The sequence below is a fragment of the Maylandia zebra genome, linkage group LG13 (genome assembly GCF_041146795.1).
Source record: "Maylandia zebra isolate NMK-2024a linkage group LG13, Mzebra_GT3a, whole genome shotgun sequence".
In the NCBI taxonomy this organism is placed as follows: domain Eukaryota; kingdom Metazoa; phylum Chordata; class Actinopteri; order Cichliformes; family Cichlidae; genus Maylandia; species Maylandia zebra.
Window position 1 is genome coordinate 34,745,688 of NC_135179.1, and position 18,672 is coordinate 34,764,359.

General features: G+C 41.0%; 1 protein-coding gene across 1 annotated transcript in view; it reads right to left on the reverse strand.

The window, feature by feature from the left end:
• Window positions 1–9,005, reverse strand: part of LOC101477074 (bifunctional heparan sulfate N-deacetylase/N-sulfotransferase 2) — a 51,718-nt gene extending 42,713 nt beyond the window's left edge. The window contains exon 1 of the mRNA XM_076891954.1: window positions 8,846–9,005. The gene's annotated coding sequence lies outside the window, so the exon portion shown is untranslated. The remainder of the gene's footprint in view (window positions 1–8,845) is intronic.
• Window positions 9,006–18,672: the final 9,667 nt, after the last annotated feature.

The following is an 18,672-nucleotide window of genomic DNA, read 5'->3' on the forward strand; positions in this document are numbered from 1 at the left end:
TGGGGTTGGACTTTATTCGTACAGAAAGGCAAAATGAAATAATGTCATACTCTAAGATACTGGATTTCTTATGTTCATGATCTATAAGCAATAACCATCAAAATTAAAACAAAGACTCTAAGTAGTTCACATAATATACAAGCCTTTAATTAAATCACATAAAAATGTAATGATATTCAAATTTTTGTGACACACCATTTATTCATTCATGAGCTCCTGTTGAGGAGGTACAGGGAGCCACACTGCACACCTTTAAGGTCAGTCCGTGAAAATATTGTCAGATATAAACTGGTCTGTGGCACAAAAAAGGTGGGGACTGCTGGTTTATAGGTCCTATCCACTGAAGATCAAAAATGCAAGGAAATGCATTAATTGATACTGATCAATATTACTATTGGATCATATCTAACTGTGTTGACACTAAAAGTGCCATTTTCAACTACCGGTACTCCAGCTGACACAGAACTTTACACGGCCCCTCCCCTCAATAGCATGAACACAGATGCACACCTTAATGCTAGTCAAATAACAATAATAACAAATCCCTGTTCATTGCTATGAACAAATGCATGTTTGTGCAACAGGTATGCAGGTTTATGTGTATATGAGCCTGTTTAAAATCCCTAACTGTGTTACCAGAGAAATCAGCTGGCTCCATTACCACAGGGCCAGGTTTTAATAGCTTCACTCTCATACACAAACACTTTCTCTTCATGAAAATCACCCCAGGGCCTTCCTCTTAATTATCAAGTCTTATCACAAACATCAGGAATATATTCTCAGGACAAAATTAGGCATGTGCTTACAGCACACCACTAATTGTATAGCCATTCAAGAAGAGAAATGAACAAGTGAGACTTCAGAGGGGAACCTTACAAAGGGAAAATCAGCTTTTATAGCCGGCTCACTCATCATTTAAATTTTACCACAAAATAACTTTACAGTATGAGGGAAAAAATGTTTCCTAAAATACAAAACTGCAGTCACCGTTTGATAGTAGATTCATTCTGAAGTGGAACAGTGTTGTTGTGCCCCATCAGGTTGACCCTCTATGTTAAAATATTGCTACTCTGAGTGACTGAAACATACAATTAGGTCCATAAGTATTTTGACAGTGACAATTCAGAGAATTTTAATTCAAACAATCAAAATCAGACGACAGTACACTTTCTGCTTAAATCCAAAAACTAAACCAAAATGATGAATTAACAGGCTCGCATTTTCAGACAGTCAAAAGACACTAGACAACTGAATGTTAAACAGTTCTCACAGCCAGATGACAAATAAAGCAAATAAAAGATCTGCAGTGGATTGCAAGTTAAGCTTGAACAGCTTTCCACTGAAGCTCTCATTAAAAGATCCCAAAGTGATGGCCATGCAAGTGAAGAAAGCTGACATTAACCCAAATAACCCTCCGTCTCAGATACAGTAGGTTCATTTAGAAGTGATGTGGTGCATGAATGCACTGGCTAGATCATCAATGCCAAAAGGTCTGAAGGAGCACAGAAAACTACTAAAGGGGATGATTGCAGAATAATTTCCACTGTTAAGAAAAAACCCTTTACAACATTATGGAAGTAGGAATATTTTTGTCAAATGAAGGGGAATACATTGGCTTTGCCACAGACCAAACCACAAATAACATTTAGAAACAGAAAGACCAAATAAGACTTCATCACAACATGTCTGAGAGAGCCTGCACAACTCTGGGAAATAAAAAGCAGAAAAATAGGATAAATCTGCAAGACAGTGTTAAAAATATATAGAGGGAAGATAAGGAACGCATAGAAATGCATAGGTAATGACCTCAACCATAACCCCACGAGTACATCATCACCTGCGAATGTTATGCCATAGTGTATGTGTCTGCCAGTGGAACCAGGCCATGACATGACTGCTAGCAGAAGTATCAGGATGCATTAGCCCCTTTTCCGTTTGTACCTCTTCGGATTGACTCGGCACGGTTCACCACAGTTTTCAGGAATTTCCATCAGATCGTAGTACCTGGTACTTTTTTTAGTACCTGCTCGGCTGGGGTTTCAAGTGACTAAAACAGGTACTAAAATGTGACGTCGTCAGACTGCATGGCATTGATTGGGTGGTTAGTAGTGTCTGATTAGTCATGAGTGTCTCAGCTCAAGAAAATCATAACCGCCATTTTTTAAACTCAGCAACAAAGGGAATGGCTACAAAAAAAACAACGCCGTGACCCCCACGAGTGTGACGAAAAGCTACAGACAGAGCAGCAGGTCGCTTCAACATCCACCTTTGTTCTAGTGTTTGTGTAGCATATTAGGCAAGGCAAGGCAAGGCAAGTTTATTTGTATAGCACAATTCAACAACAAGGTGATTCAAAGTGCTTTACAGAGACATTAGAAACAAGAACAAATAAAAAGCATGATTTAAAATTGATTAAAACAAGCAAATAAACTAACTAACTAATTAACAAACAAACAACAAACAACAGTATATAAAATCAAAACAGATAAAATCAGAACAGTAGATAAAATCAGTAGTTAAATGTAAGTTTTGAAATTTAAGCTTAAAGTGTGGATTTGGTGCTTTATTCAAATGCAGCTGAGAACAGGTGAGTCTTCAACCTGGATTTAAATAAACTAAGTGTTTCAGCTGATCTGAGGCTTTCTGGGAGTTTGTTCCAGATATAAGGAGCATAAAAGCTGAATGCAGCTTCTCCGTGTCTGGTTCTGACTCTGGGAACTGATAAAAGACCGGATCCAGATGACCTGAGGGATCTGGAAGGTTCATACTGGGTCAGGAGGTCATTGATGTATTTTGGTCCTAAACCATTCAGAGCTTTATAGACCAGCATCAGAACTTTAAAGTCTATCCTCTGACGGACAGGCAGCCAGTGTAAAGACCTCAGAGCTGGACTGATGTGGTCCACTTTTTTGGTCTTAGTGAGGACTCGAGCAGCAGAGTTCTGAATGAGCTGTAGTTGTCTGACTGATTTTTTAGGTAGACCTGTAAAGATGCTGTTACAGTAATCAAGCCTACTAAAGATGAATGCATGGACTAGTTTTTCCAGGTCCTGTTGAGACATCAGATCTTTTATCCTTGATATATTCTTGAGGTGATAGTAAGCTGATTTTGTTATTGTCTTAATGTGTTTTTCTAAGTTTAGGTCTGCATCCATCACTACACCCAAATTTCTCGCCTGGTTTGTGGTTTTTAGATGTATAGATTGAAGTTCTCTGGTGACCTGTAATCGTTTTTCTTTGGCGCCAAAGACTATTACCTCAGTTTTGTTTTTGTTTAGCTGGAGAAAATTGTGGCACAACCAGTCATTGATTTCCTCAATGCATTTACCAAGAGCCTGTACAGGGCCTCGGTCTCCTGGTGACATTGTGATATATATTTGTGTGTCATCTGCATAGCTGTGATAGTTTATTTTGTTGTTGTTTATAATCTGTGCCAGTGGGAGCATGTAGATGTTAAACAGAAGGGGTCCCAAGATGGAACCTTGGGGAACTCCACATGTGATACTTGTCTGCTCAGATGTGAAGTTACCTATTGATACAAAGTATTTCCTGTTTTCTACGTATGTTTTGAACCAGTTTAGTACAGTTCCTGAAAGACCTGTCCAGTTCTCCAGTCGTTTGAGTAATATGTTGTGGTCAACTGTATCAAATGCTGCACTGAGATCCAGTAAAACTAGGACTGACATTTTTCCACTGTCTGTATTCAGACATATGTCATTAAACACTTTGGTCAGAGCGGTTTCAGTGCTGTGGTTCTGTCTAAAACCTGACTGGAAGGCATCGTAGCAATTATTCTGTTTTAAGAAGTAACTGAGCTGTTGAGAAACTGCTTTTTCAATGATCTTACTTAAAAACGGGAGATTTGAGATCGGCCTGTAGTTGTTCATTTGTGTCTTGTCAAGATTGTCCTTTTTCAGTATAGGTTTGATTACAGCAGTTTTTAGTGATTCTGGAAACACACCTGATAATAAAGAAAAGTTGACGATCTGTAACAGGTTTGACTCTAAAGTCTTTGAGACCTTTTTGAAAAAACTTGTTGGCAGGACATCTAAACAGCAAGAGGAGGAGTTCAGTTGACCTAAGATGTCCTCCAGGTCTTTGCTGTTAATCGGGTGAAACTGTTTGATGGTGTTTAAACAGTTTTTCGGTGGACACAGTACATATCCTGGATCTGCTGTTGATGTACCAATTGCTTGTCTAATTTTTTGGATTTTTTCAGTGAAGAATTTGGCAAAGTCATTGCAGGCCATGGTCGAATGAAGTTCAGCTGCCACTGACACAGGAGGGTTTGTTAGCCTGTCGACTGTAGAAAATAAGACCCGAGCATTATGGCTGTTTTTAGTGATGATGTCAGAGAAGTAGGACCTCCTTGCACTCCTCAGTTGTAAATTATAATTGTGAAGTTTCTCTTTATAAATGTCATAATGAACCTGGAGGTTTGTTTTTCTCCATCTGCGCTCAGCTTTCCTACACTCTCTTTTTTCATTTTTCACCAGTGTGGAGTTTCTCCATGGAGACTTTTTCCTTCCAGAGATAACCTTCACCTTAATGGGAGCAATAGTGTCCATTACATTTAACATGTTAGCATTGAAGCTATTGACGAGCTCATTGACTGACCCTCTGGGCAGGTCAGGTGTTAATGGGAAGACCTGGTTAAAAATTGCACTACTGTGTTCAGTTATACACCGTTTTGTGATCACTGTTGTTGATATATTTGTGTGGGCTGAGATTTTACTTTCAAAGAAAACACAGTAATGATCAGACAGGCCCACATCAGACACAGTAACCTTTGAAATGCTCAGGCCTTTGGAGATCAGTAGGTCAAGAGTGTGTCCTCTATTATGTGTGGCCTCTGTTACATGCTGAGTCAGCCCAAAGTTGCCCAGAGTGTTACTCAGGTCTTTAGTCCCTTTGTCCTGAGGGTTGTCCACATGAATGTTAAAATCCCCAGCAATAATTACACAGTCAAAATCAACACAGATCACAGACAGCAGTTCACTAAGGTCATTAAAAAAGTCTGTGCAGTATTTGGGAGTAGGGCTGGGCCATATTATACCGTTCACGGTAATACCGGTATAATGTTAGGCAACGATAGGAAAATGAAATATCGCGATAGAATGGGAGTAAAACGCGCATGCGCAGTGCCTTTGTTTTCATACGCACATGGCCGATTGTTGAGTGAAACAGATGAACCAGAATTGGTTTGTAAAAATGGTGCAACTTCCGTGATGTGGAACTGGTTTGGTGTTTGTCCGTCAGATACACAACAAAGCACATTTTTTTGCAGAACATGCAAGCGGCCGTTGTTATTGTCGTATTTGTTGGACTAAGATGCTCTTAAATCTGGGAGTAATCTGGGTCCTAAACTCCGTATTCTTCAGGTCAAACAACACTGCAGCATCACTTAGAGTTAAAAACTGTCTAAATTCTTTCATCTTTAATAAAACGATCAGCATTGCTGCTTTACCAGGTGTAACTATAAAGTTTAACTTCCAGGCATCCATGAAAACAAAAGTTATTACATTTAACGGAGTTAGAAGTTAGCAGGAAGCTAGCGGAAGTTAGCTCGCTAGTTTCGCTAGTTACCTAAGCATGATATTGCATGTTCTGACTGAGAGATTTCTGAAAAAATTCAAACGTACAGCTCTGCTATCACTTCCAACATAAATGAAGACAGAAAACTAAACAGCAGTGATGTTTGTAGGGTTACTGAAGTTGGGCTAGCTGGTATATAATGATGTGCTACGTGATCGCTAGCGACACAGCTATGTTAGCATAACATAAACAGTGAAGCTGGAGGACGAACACTAACACTTTTCCACTTATAAAAGTTAACGTGAAGGTTCTTCATGGTTAGAGACAAATGCAATCGCATGGCAGGATGCTGTAAACGGACCAAACTTCAGTCAGGAGAACAACTGAGATAATCCATCCACAATACGAGGTTAGTCATTAATATACTGCAACATGGGAATAGAGCAGCTGCCAGAGAATTCAACATTAATGAATCAATGGTACAGAAGTGGAGGAAGCAAGAAGAATGAGTTTAATAAAGTTTGATTTATCTGACTGCTTTGTTTCGCTTAATGTGCCTTATAATCCCGTGCACCTTATGGTCCGAAAAATGCGTACTGCACACTGCAGTTTAATGTTGCAAAGCACCTCTTTTTAACTTCAGTGGATATTATACATGGTTATGCTCAGGATATGTCAGCCCATTTCTACTGGAAATGCCTTTTGGTTAAACTTTCAGCAAGGAATTTGCATTTGCACTGTTACATTTTTATAAAGCTTTAATGTACATAAAAACCAGCTTCTTGTTTAAGTGAAAATAAATGGAAGGTTGTCTTTTTGCGCTAGTAATGTTGTGGAGTTGTATTTTGTCTCGCATCAATTATATCGTCGGTTATATCGTTATCGCAAATTTTCAAATATATATCGTGATAAATATTTTTGGCCATATCGCCCTGCTCTATTTGGGAGGCCTGTAAACATTAAGAAACACAACTTTGGATGGGGCCTTCAGCTGTAAAGCCACATATTCAAAAGACTGAAAACTTCCAGGAGATAGCTGCTTACATTGAAATGATTCATTAAATAAGACAGCAACCCCTCCTCCTCTCCTGCTCGCCCTGACCTCACTGATAAAACTGTAGTTAGGAGGGGTCGTCTCGATGAGAACAGCTACACTGTTACTTTGGTCCAACCAAGTTTCAGTTAAAAACATAAAATCAAGGCTGTGCTCAGTGATTAAATCATTAATTAAAAATGTTTTCCCAGCTAGAGATCTAATGTTTAATAAAGCCAACTTAAGTGTTTTAGAGGTATTACTTGTCCCCTCGTGTTTGGGAGCAGTCTGTGGCACACAAGGTATGTTTACTATGTTTAAAGATCTTTTAGAGTGCAGCTCTCTGTGTTTTGACCAGGCCACATGTCTCCTGTCACCTAAAAGTACAGAAATTTTAAAACCTTCTAGTAAACAGGGTCCCAGCTTCTCCTGGGACCCTGCAATGCGCAGACACGTTGCTATGACGACAAGCACACAAACAAGGTAATATTAATGTATACTTTATTGATCCCCACGGGGAAATTCCTCTCTGCATTTAATCCATTCACTCAGTGAAGCAGTGGGCAGCCATTGGGCGCCCAAGGAGCAGTGTGTAGGGAACCCCCAACCTTCCGATCATGGGGCCACCACTCTACCTACTGCACTATCCCTGCCCCAAGGTTTGCCCTGCCCCAGCAAACAAGGTACTACTGGGTCGTAATGGCAAACCAGTTGGTCTGAGTCGGGTCCTGTCGACCCAAGTAGGTACTAATAGAAAAAGGGCTACTGTGGCGTGTAGGGGCTATACTTTGATCAGATTCAGCCAAAAGCTATAAAACTGCAAATAGATTGTGATGCAACGAATACTACAAAAAGAACCCAAGAGATTCTCCAGGCAACTAAGAGGAACCTGAGTATTTTTCAAAGACCAAGGCTGTCTCAGCCCAAATAGAGAATGCTTTAGTTAGTGAAGACAAAACTGAAGACAGAGACACAAACAAACAAACAGCAACTGAAGGTGGCAGCATGGCAGCAGTAAAGTCCTCCAGAGCATCTCAAAGGCGGAAACGCACCATGCCTGCTCTTCTAGTTTCTCAGCAAAATGAACAAGTCAAAGCAATTTGTTTTTCACTTCGATTTACGGAGTGTCTTCGGGTGTCTTTGAATTCAGCCATCTCCAGCTGATTAGTTTTATTTCCATCAAACCACATGGAAGCTTTTCATTCCTAATACATTACCCAATCCATATCAGTAAAGAGATCCAACATATTTTTCCCCATAGAGATCGGATGTTTTTTCAAAGTGTTCCTGTTATTTTTTTCAACAGTGTATTTCTGATTACTTTTGTGCTTCTGAATATCGAGTCTGTGTAAAAAAAAAATGGCTGCAATTCTTAAACAGTTAATGCATTACTTTTGTTAAATCCTTTGAATTTAAGCTCAAGGTTTGGACTTACCACATCTTCATCGTTAGATTTGAAATCCATTATGGTGGTGTAGAGAAGCAAAGCTTAAAAATTTGTCACTGTGTAACTATATATATAAACAATATATACTGTATTAAGATGGTCCTAAAATGGTGATGGTCTGGAGTGGAGATGACAACGATAAAGTAGTCTGATCAACCCTTTCTCAGGCCGCGTTCTAGATCATTTAATTTGATATTAAATCATATGTATTTGTAAAGTAGAGTCGGCGAAAGGGGTTCAAAGAGCGCCGAGTCTGCAATGCTGCGGCTATTAGTGTAATCCGAACAGCTCGGGTTATTTGGCAACGACCAAAACATCCAACCTGGTGTCGACAGCACCTCTGTCGCTGTGCAACATCTGGTCTACTTCACGTTACACTAGTGAAAATATGGGACTTGGCAGTAAACCAGACACAAGGGTGCCTTCTCAGTGCACATACCTGTCGGACTCACCACACTATATTACATGAAGGAGGACATTTGAAAAGCAGCACGGCAGCAAACTAACTCTTTAGCCTGCTGAGTGCATGCGCAAAGCTCGCTAACGTTAGCTTAGCTAAGAACAGCGTTCAGTGTGTCTGGGTAAACGTCTAACCTATAAAACCGTGGCCTGACCATGGCTTCCTGGTGGTTTTATCTCATTGTAGTGCAGGTATATCCTTGAGTTGTCCAGCCGCTAACAAGGATTCCCAGTACAAACACCAGTCCCCTAACTACGGGTATGACTTGTACCCACAGTTAGCTGCTGTGGCTATTAGAGCTACTCAAAATCCTGCAGACAACCGGGCTTCAGCCCCTAGGCCTTAGCATAAAATATGTCTGTGACGCTCACCTGTATTCATTGTCCACACACAGTGATCCGTCCATGGCGGAGAAGCACAACAAGCTTCAGTATTTACAGTGAGAAAGTGAACTTCGTTTCGTCGGTGCTCAGGTAGCCATCTTGGTTCTGCCGGGGCCTGGAGTCAACCAAATCCGTCACACAGGGGGAGGGTTTACAATCTGAAGGCCCGCGTTATTAATCCAAGAGTTGTTTTCGTAGACTGAAGACCAAATAAAGAGAACCGTTTTCCTGTCAATTCGGGAAATATCGAATGAGTGGACACACTTTTATTTTGAATAACTGAAGCTACAAAGGTTACATAGATTTGTTTTTGTTTCTGGTGTGTAGCACAGTGAAGTTCCCAGATGTGACCCGCGAGCAGAAGCAAAACACTAACATAACGAGTTTGTTACAAGAATATTGTCGTTTTACTTACTTACTTACACTAAAACACCTCAGTAACGATTACCTATCTGATAATATACATGCTGAACCCTTTGTTTTGCTGTAATCATCATCACATTATCTAATTTGTTCACCCACAGTTTGATTGAGATTCGATTCAGAATACTTTATGGATCCCCATAGGTAGGGTGACCATATTTTGATTTCCAAAAAAGAGGACACTTGGCCCAGTCATGAAGAATTTTAATAATACTGTTTTGTTTAAAGAAAATTTTAACATATTTAAAAGATGCCTTTTCTGTGCGGTTAATGAATGGTGAAATAAAAAATGTCATATAGGCTTTTGCAAGTCAATAAGTGCAAAAAACAAAACAAAAACAAACTTAAAAACCTCTGGAATTAAATAATGTTACAGAAATAATGACTCATCTGTATAAGAAAAATTACCAGTGAGGTACCAGTGAGGTATTGTGCAATGGTTTCTGATTTCTCAATTAATTTTGTTTGCATGCCACCATTCCATTTTCTCTGTTCGGTGGTTACTGAAGTCTGAGAAATGCCACAGTGCTGGATTTCATTAGCTTCAAGAGTGACAACAGCTTCAGTCTTGGTGCGGGCACTGCTGAACTTTTTAGCTGTGTTAAAGTCTGGAAATGCTTTTTTTTTTTTTTTAGCAACACACTAGTGCAATCCATGGATCTGTAGCTATTGTGATGCTTAGAACCTATAATGAATGTAAAGGTTAAGAAACTGAGAAAAAGTGTTCTTGGTCATCAATCTTGAAGTTGCTTCGAAAATATTTTTATTATTTTTATTCCATATATTTTCACACATGCTACAGTTGTGTCGGGGATGGGTGGGTGGGGGCTGGAGCATATCCCAGCTGTCTTAGGGGGAGAGGCAGGGTACACCCTGGACAGGCCACCAGTCTGTCACAGGGCTAACACAGACAGAGACAGCCATTTGCACTCACATTGACACCTATAGGCAATTTAGTGTTTCCAATTAACCTATCCCCACTAGCCTACGTCTATTGCAGCATAACTAAGGGAGGATTCAGGGTCACCTGGTCCAGCCCTAACTATATGCTTTAGCAAAAAGGAAAGTTTGAAGCCTAATCTTGAAAGTAGAGATAGTGTCTGTCTCCTGAATCCAAACTGGAAGCTGGTTCCACAGAAGAGGGGCCTGAAAACTGAAGGCTCTGCCTCCCATTCTACTTTTAAATACTCTAGGAACAACAAGTAGGCCTGCAGTGCAAGAGTGAAGTGCTCTAATAGGGTGATATGGTACTACAAGGTCATTAAGATAAGATGGGGCCTGATTATTTAAGACCTCGTATGTGAGGAGCAGGATTTTGAATTCTGGATTTAACAGGAAGCCAATGAAGGGAAGCCAAAACAGGAGAAATCTGCTCTCTTTCTAGTCCCTGTCAGGACTCTTGCTGCAGCATTTTGGATCAGCTGAAGGCTTTTCAGCGAGTTTTTAGGACTTCCTGATAATAATGAATTACAGTCGTCCAGCCTGGAAGTAATAAATGCATGAACTAGTTTTTCAGCGTCACTCTGAGACAGGATATTTCTAACTTTAGAGATGTTGCACAAATGGAAGAAAGCAGTCTTACATATTTGTTTAATATGTGCGTTGAAGGACATGTCCTGGTCAAAAATGACTCCAAGGTTCCTCACAGCGTTACTGGAGGCCAAGGTAATGCCATCCAGAGTAAGAATCTGCTTAGATACCATATTTCTAAGCTTTTCGGGGCCGAGTACAATAACCTCAGTTTGATCTGAATTAAGAAGCAGAAAGTTAGCGGCCATCCAGGTCTTTATGTCTTTAAGACATTCCTGCAGTTTAACTCATTGGTGTGTGCTATCTGGCTTCATGGACAGATAGAGCTGGGTGTCATCTGCATAGCAGTGTAAATGTATGCTATGTCTTCTAATGATGCTGCCTAAGGGAAGCATGTATAATGTAAACAGAATTGGCCCTAGCACTGAACCCTGTGGAACTCCATAATTAACCTCAGTGTGTGAAGAGGACTCTCCATTTACATGAACAAACTGGAGTCTATTAGATAGATATGATACAAACCACTGCAGCGCAGTACCTGTAATACCTACAGCATGCTCTTGTCACGGTCTGGGTCATTTTGACCCAGCATTTTCTGTTTCTCATGTTTTGGTGTTTTTCTGTATTATGATTTGTATGATGATCTGATTCATTAGTTGTGCTGTTTTTGATTATTATTATTCCTCCAGTCTGTCTCTCAAGTCTGTCTTTGTAAATTGTTTCTTGTTTCCTATTTACTTTGAAGGTCCATGTCATATGTTAGTGTATTCAGTTTTACTTCCCCTGTCTCGTTAGCCCTAATTTCTCCCAGCAGTGTCTCCCTCCTTTTTCCCATTCCCTGATTACTCCCCTGTGTTTTTAAGCCCTGTGTTTTCCTTTGCTCTTTGTTGTGTTGTACTTTCTACATGCTGTGTGTTTGTCATGTTCTAGTGTTTCTGTTCCAAGTTTTGTTCTGAGGTGGCTGTAGCTCAGGAGGTAGAGCAGGTCGTCTAGTGATGGGCAGATGAAGTTTCATGAAGCACTGAAGCTTTTCATCCAGTTGGTTCACCCCAGCGCAAAGCGTCTTGAAGCTTCATTTGCTTTAGTAGGACACCTACTGGACGTGAAAATATTAGTTGGCATGGATTTGAAGAGTGTGGCCTTTTGCACACAGCCTGTAAATGTCAACAACAAAAGGAGTGTGTAAAACATGTATATTGTAGTGATGGCAGTATACTGTGTATATTTATACCAGCAGTATGGAAAATGATTATGGGGCGATTGTGGCTCAAGAGTTGGGAGTTTGCCTTGTAATCAGAAGGTTGCCGGTTCGAGCCCCGGCTTGGACAGTCTCGGTCGTTGTGTCCTTGGGCAAGACACTTCACCCGTTGCCTACTGGTGGTGGTCAGAGGGCCCGGTGGCGCCAGTGTCCGGCAGCCTCGCCTCTGTCAGTGCGCCCCAGGGTGGCTGTGGCTACAATGTAGCTGCCATCACCAGTGTGTGAATGTGTGCGTGGATGACTGGATATGTAAAGCGCTTTGGGGTCCTTAGGGACTAGTAAAGCGCTATATAAATACAGGCCATTTACCATTATTTGGAAATGCGTAAAATGGAAATGATCATTTACTGTGAGGAGTGGTTGGCGTGTGGACAGTGATTAGTGTTTAGGGGACACGTCATTGGTTTTTGTTTAAAAACAACACTTTCTCCACTGTGGCAGGTCGTAGGCCATTTCTTGTTTTGGACAATATTTCCCCTGCTTTTGAAAACACTCACTCACAGGGCACAGATGAGGCAGGGGTACACAGGTATGTCAGTGCTAACTTATATAAGTGAGGATAGACATATTTTTGTCTCTCCCAGTATTTAAGGGGGTCCTCCAGCCTTCCAATATTTGGCTCCGTTGGACCTCAATATTCGCATCTGCTGTTACATTTTGTCTGTGTCTGCCTGACACTCTCATCCAGGCGACGCCACAGGTTGTTACCTAAACAATGAGAGTTTTATGCGATACTAACAATTCAATTTTCAATTCAATGTTATTTATATAGCGCCAAATCACAACAACAGTCGCCTCAAGGCGCTTTATATTGTACAGTAGATCATACAATAATAGATACAGACCCAACAAACAGTTTATATAAATGCAACTCAAATGCAATAACAATAGTACCGTGGGAAACAGCCTCAACAGTTTGTGATGTTGATGGCTGTGGTGGTGGTGTGGAGGAAGAGGAGGTGGTGGAGGCCCTCATTACGGAAGCACATTCTGCTTTCAGTCTTTTTCTGCTTCGCTAGCTCTTGCAGGGCTGAGAAACCAGAGTTTTCTGAACCTTGGGTCCAGCAGTGTCGCAAGGAACATAATGCTCATGGTTTGTATTTTATCCAGCTTCTTTCTCAATAGCATCCTCAGCTTCTGAGCCAATGGATGGTGATTTTTCCATTTGTTCATTGAGGCAATGACCCAGCATAGTGAGCAAAGGTATGACCTTTGACCCAGACTAGAGATGGCACGATACCACTTTGTCCGATACCGATATCATAAATTTGGATATCTGCCGATACCGATATGAATCCGATATAGTGTTTTTTAATCAACAAAAGTTTTTTTTTTAAATATCTTGCTGCATTTTGTGTAAGTTCATACTCAAGTTTAAAACAACAACTACACTAAAGCTATTCTGTTATACCTGTATGTAAAAAAATAAATAATTTCATAGTTCAGCAATACTGATCAATCTAATAAACTTAAACCTACACCATCCTCCCTATTCTGGTATTTTAAAGAGTACTTAGCATAAATATTAAGCAACCTAACTAATAGGGTTCCAACTCCCAGCAACAACAAAAATAAATAAATAAAAAATAGGGAACCACCCCTCACGCTCCACCTCATGATGCTTAATCGACGTAATCAACCTTAATTTGATGCAGTGTGGAAAAAAAATGCACAGCAATCAATTATTTTTCAAGAAATATTAAATAGATTCAACATCTTTCTTCTACAGAACTGCAGACTGCACAGATGGTACCTTCCCAAAGGAAAAAGTACTATAGCTTAATAGGGTATATTAGACTTAATAGTTACTATATACAGTAATTGACTTCTATTCATTTTACATCAAATTAAAACTTTGGGTGTCAGATAATTATTTATTAAAAGCTAGACATTTTAAATGAGAATAAGAAAGAAAAGTATGTCTTTGTGCCCCCTTTTCCCTGTTAATGCCCTATCGGCCCCCCTGGCTAAACTTTGCTAGATCCGCCCCTGCACAGTTACCAGCGTCAGCTGTAGAAAAAGATCCTCGAGTAGAAAGTAATATTAAATACATTCTAACAACAGCTGATCAAGCTTAAACGTGCTGCTGTTGTTCAGCCGCTGGTTTCCTCTTTCTGGTGCAAAGTGGGCCAAAAACAAACAACAGAGACGGACTCGCGACAGAAAAGCCGATCAGCTGATCATTAAGCAGTTTCATGATTGAAGTATCAGCAAGAAGAGGCAGTCGCTCCATATATCGTTTGTTAAGCTTAACGCAGGAATGCTTTACAAACATTCAGAGATGGACTTACACACTTGCTTTACTTCTCTCTGGGATAACTTTGTCGGAGATGAAATGCCGGGTTGCTAGCGAAGCTCCACATGCTATCCAGACCACCGACAGGTCCTGCATGCCACAGCCGCTCTATCACGTGATGCATACTGCTCCGACGTGCTAACGTTCTGAGGCGAGTTACGGCGTGTTGCAAGTTTTGTGAGGTGCTTTCGTGATATTTAATGGATTGGATTACATTTTTTATTTTTCTCCGATATCCGATCCAGTAATTTAGGTCAGTATCGGACCGATACCGATACGTAATATCGGATCGGTCCATCTCTAACCCAGACACCCTTTTTTCCTGAGAGAGCTCAGTGGTTGCATCGTTAAATAAGATAAGATAACTCTTTATTGTGGTGCTAGGACAACTAGAAACTCTGAAATTATACCAAATTCCACAGATGAAACAGGTGGGATGTTGAATAGTGATAGTTATAGTATATAATAGCAGTAAATAATATAATATAATAGTGATAGCGAATAGTTATCAGCTATTTTGAAACAAAAAAGACACTTTTTTATCCATAACAGCAAATGGACTGTACAACAGAAAATACAAATGCTATTTATGGTCTCCTCACAACAATGATAAGAAAAATAAACTGGGCCAATATGGCATGTTTGTTAATACACATGTTAATAATAATAATAATAATAATAATAATAATAATAATAATAATAATAATAATGGATTGGATTTATATAGCGCTTTTCAAGGCACCCAAAGCGCTTTACAATGCCACTATTCATTCACTCTCACATTCACACACTGGTGGAGGCAGCTACAGTTGTAGCCACAGCTGCCCTGGGGCAGACTGACAGAAGCGAGGCTGCCATATCGCGCCATCGGCCCCTCTGGCCAACACCAGTAGGCAACGGGTGAAGTGTCTTGCCGATTACAGATACGCTTCCCAACCCCCTGAGCCACGGTCTCCAGGTCTCCGAGTGTCCAGCATTCAGAGGCTACCTGAGGACACTCTTCATGTGAGAGAAAATCTGCTCACACAGATATTAGAGACAAATACTGTCAATAAGGCCTCTGCAATGTTCTGAAGACAGTTAAACTTGTCAGGTAGTGATGTCCAGCAGGTGAAAATGCAGCTCCATGAACACGCACTGTGGATTCCAGCTGCTTCGATGTCGCATTAACTGGCATTAACTCAGCCAGTTAATGCAAGACAAATCCAGCTGCTCATTAAAGAATTCTGGTTTGATCAGAAAATAAAACATTGGTCCAAACACCTGAAAGTCCCAAAAATGCATTGTGAATTCTGTCTCGAGTCAGTGGTGCTGATGCTGCGCTGAGCGGAAAAGCTCCTGAAGCATTTGAAGTGTCGGAATGTGGAAAGCTAACAACGTCTGGTGAGAGGGACGTTGTTATTTTTAGCCAATAAGTAAGTTATTTTTAGCCAATTACAAGTTGAATCTGGTAGTTGGGGTTGTTAGCTAAAATACTGTCATTAAGAAGAGGCACAACTAATGTGTCTATGTGAGCTGATTTGCGATGTGCACCGCTGGTGCGGCCATTTCTTTTTTAATGCACCTGCTCAAATTAATGCACTGCGTGTCGTGCCCAGGGCTGGACTGGGACAAAAAAAAAATCAGCCCGGGCATTTTGACGAGAGACCGGCCCCCCAGGTATTAAAGCCATAAAGCCTTTGAATGAAAACAGACGCTTTTATGACAGTGATGTACAGTCTTGTTGGTATATGTATGATTTCTATACATTTTACGTCAGATAAAAACTTTGGTTGTAAGCTTCAGATAATTATTTTTTAAAAGCTAGACATTTTAAATGAGAATAAGAAAGTATTTCTTTGTACCCCCTCTCCCTGTTAATGCCCTACCTGCCCCCCTGGCAACATTTTGCTAGACCCGCCCCTGCACAGTTACCAGCTGTCAGCTACATAAAAAGGATCCTGGTGTTATTTGTCTCTCAGAAACAGTTCATAACTTCAACTCATTCATGTCACCTAAAAGGTAAACCTGTTTCTCCATCACCTGTTCAGCTCTGATGATCCAGTAAGGACATCTCCTGGTTTCATCTTCATGTTTCCCTCTCACCACATATCCAAACCGACATCATGACCAGCAGGTTTACAGCTGTGGCTCCAGCAAACATCAGCTGATACTAGAAATTAATATTAAATACATTCTAACAACAGCTGATCAAGCTTAAACGTGCTGCTGTTGTTTAGCGCGACATCTGCTGGTTTCCTCTTTCTGGCACAAAGTGGGCGATAAACAAACAAGAGAGAGAAGCTGATCATTGATCAGTTTCATGATTGAAGTAGAAACAGGAGAGACAGGAGAGAAGAGGCAGCTGCAGCGTAACGACAGAATAACTCCAGCTTTGTGTCTTTTTTCATTCTAGCTGAAGTCCAGGACAAACTGTGTTCCTTTTCAGCTCAAAACGAAACGCGTGATATTTTCTCTGAATACGAGACGATTCTTTTTTTTAACGGGACGGTTGGAAACTCTAACCTTATGATTAAAATAAAGTTCACTATCAGTAACATCATAGCACCCACCCAGCTGTATAGAAACTCCATCATGCTAGCTAATACGCAGTACGAGTTATTGTAACTGACTGTAGAAAGTCAGCACAACGAAAATAAATTGCACCTAAACTTGGTTCATATCTGACCCAGATAGACTGCAGGTCATAACTTCTTACCTGAAGTTCAGTTCACCTGACACTCGGACCGGTGCTGCCTCGGGTCTCTGCTCCTCTTGCCTCCCCTTTCCTTCATCCACCTGCTGGCCTCCACCACTTGATGTTACTGAATCTGTGGAAGCTACGCTATAGCCACCATCAAACAACTGAGTTATTTTTACACACCGGCCAGCATCTGGCCAATCCACCACCTCTCATTGTTTATACCGTTACAAAAAACAAAAACCAAAAACCATATGCCCGATGGCCAGTCCATCGGGCATACCGGTGTTCCCCTTGTTCTCAGGCAAAGCTCTGTAGTGCCTAAGCATGGATGAGGTGTTGTTGTTATATCCCAGCTCCCTGGCACATAGCAAACACTTCACCTTGTACGAAAGTAAAGACAGCTTAACATAAATTGCATTGCACCATCAGTATTATGAAAATACATCTTCTGTAGAAATTTACATACCTTGTTGAGAGGAATAAGATCAAAATGTTCCCACACAGGGGAGGACATCCTCCTCTTCTTAGCTGGCTCCATTCTCTCCTGACTTTCTCTCTTCACTCTCATAAACCTCCAAACTGTCTCCAAACTCTCACTAACCGCAACTCTCCATCAAACACCCACATTTTGAATGAAGTCTGAGGGGTTTATATCGCTGTCATAGCTCGCGGCAAAGTTCGAACCACTTCCTGAACCAGTCATGTGGTACAGCCGGGCAGTCTTGGGGGGGACAGCGAGGCTTCGGACGTCATCATTTTCAGCTCCTCCCATCAATGAAGCAAGCCTCGTTACGCATATCGCGGAAACACCCCCTCCATTTGTAACACACCCAAAGAAAGATTCTAGGTCTGACCAACCGTCTCTGTCGTGGGCAAAAAGATGACAGTCAATAAACTTCTAAAAGATTATTTATTGACAAAAAAATATATCAAGAGATAAAAGATAAAACAGTCCAGTGTCCCATTTATGAATTGTATAAAAAACACACAGTCCCAAGGCCAGAGCCAGCTATGCCACACGGCCAGTTGCACTCCACGTGTTGCCTGTAACAGGGTTAGAAGTTGTCCTTGGAGACCCACCACCCTGCAAGCATATAGCCAGTGGTCACTCCAGCCTCTGCAACTCTGCTGCCTTTAGGCTGTGGCATATAATAGGCCCTGGCCTGCACAGAGAGACAAAACGACACTTTCACTATAGAATTCATAGGACAAAACCCATCCATCCCAAACATATCTGATTTCATCACAGTACATACCTGCACAGAGAGACAAAACGACACAGCAGTGTTTGTAGTGTGGGCTATAAGTAGACCAGTGTATCAGTGCAATCAAGTACACCTGCCTCTAATTAGTCCAACCCCATTCCACCCATTGGCTCACCAAAAATGTGACACACACACACACACACACACACACACACAAAATCACTCCCAACCCAGTGCAACTTCACACAATAATATGGAGCTGAATTAACACAGGCACATTAGTCTACCATGTTACACATTACTCGACACAAGCTTTGAAGCCCCGATACAGAACGTCACATCACTAAGGTCACCTACTGATCAGAAGGTTGCCGGTTCGATCCCTGGCTCCTCCAGTCTGCATGTCAAGTATTCTTGGGC